General features: G+C 50.0%; 1 protein-coding gene across 1 annotated transcript in view; it reads left to right on the plus strand.

The window, feature by feature from the left end:
• Window positions 1–11: 11 nt before the first annotated feature.
• Window positions 12–1,315, plus strand: part of LOC114069107 (hematopoietic lineage cell-specific protein-like) — a gene marked incomplete at its 3' end in the record, with an annotated part of 4,911 nt that continues 3,607 nt past the window's right edge. Inside the window, exon 1 of the mRNA XM_027905668.1 lies at window positions 12–51. The remainder of the gene's footprint in view (window positions 52–1,315) is intronic.

The raw sequence follows: 1,315 nt of genomic DNA on the forward strand, positions 1-1,315 counted from the left end.
GTCCAAAGCTCTTGCAAAGAGCAGCAAGTTTGCCAGCAGGAGCCTTCAAAGGTAAGAAAGCTTGAGTGTGCTTTGAGAGTGGAAAGCCAGGAATGGCTACCCAAAAAAAAAGGGGGGTTTGGTGAGCAGAGAACTCCTTCCTGACCCAGCGTGTTTGCGTGGATAACGCTGGGCATTTGCTTCTCAGGTTGTTGTCCTGTCATTGTTGCTGCTCTCTTGTGTCTGAGCCTCTAAAGAGCCACATTTCCAAATCTACCAGCACGACTGTGCTGTGTGGTAGCCCCATATTTGTGCTGTAGTGGATGTTTTCACGGGGTAAAACGGGACAAACGAAGGGGTTGAGATGCTAGCTGGTATTTCTCACTATTTCTCACTATGGAGTGTCATAGTGCAGTTACAATCTGTGGTTTGTCGTGGTTCCCACCATGCAGGGCAGGTGGCTTTGGCTCAAGGGCCATTTTACAGCAGCATTTAAAACCCTGGACCACCTGATCTGAGCTCAGATCAGCCTCCCTGATGAAAAGCCCTTTGCTAGTTGGTTACTGCTGCTCTACAAAAATGAGCAAGAACCTTTAAAAACCTTCCCTGTGAGAGATGACAATAAATTAGGGAGGGGAAAAGGAGAAGGAAGGTTGTTGCTAGATTGTGCCTTCCTTCCTGCTTTCCCTGCTTCTAATTGCAATCAGCTGTACTCAATTTGGCCCAGGATTGCTGTGAGTGGGGAGTGGCACAGAACTGCCACGGTCCTGAGGCACCTGCAGAAGGCCTAAAACTGTCAGTCTTCCTCGGTCCTACATCCTCTCCCTGAGCTGACTACCTGGCTTTTGCTTAAGGAAAGATAAGACACATCCCTGCTGGTTTAGTTTCTGTTCTCTTTGCTCCCTGGCCTTGCAGGGAGCTCCCCTGCCCTTTTGGCGACACCGAGAACTGTTTGGGGCTCCTCAACACTGCAGACAGCAAAGAGTTGATCTACAAGAGCTCTGCTGAGAGTGATGGCTCTGGAGTGGGGGCAACTCATGCCATCTTTGTGAAAACTTTTGGGAGGGGCTTTTTCATCATCTTTTTTTTTTTTCCACAGTCACCTTGAAAACGAAACACGGGCAGTTCTAGATTTTGCATTGCTTTCAGCTTCCTCTTCCTGGGCCCCATCACTTCCTCCAGGCCTGTGGGAGCTGTTCCACCACAGCCTCAGCCCATCCAGCCCTGCACCTTTGGGGCTTTTAGCCTCATTTTCCATTTTCTCCATACAACCTACACAAATAGCACAGGGCACCAGTGCCCAGCCTTGCCCTGACCCTTCTGTGGGCTGCTGGGC

Source organism: Empidonax traillii, unplaced genomic scaffold, assembly GCF_003031625.1.
Source record: "Empidonax traillii isolate 1590-97213 ecotype Southwest subspecies unplaced genomic scaffold, ASM303162v1 scaffold1191:size203906, whole genome shotgun sequence".
NCBI lineage: Eukaryota > Metazoa > Chordata > Aves > Passeriformes > Tyrannidae > Empidonax > Empidonax traillii.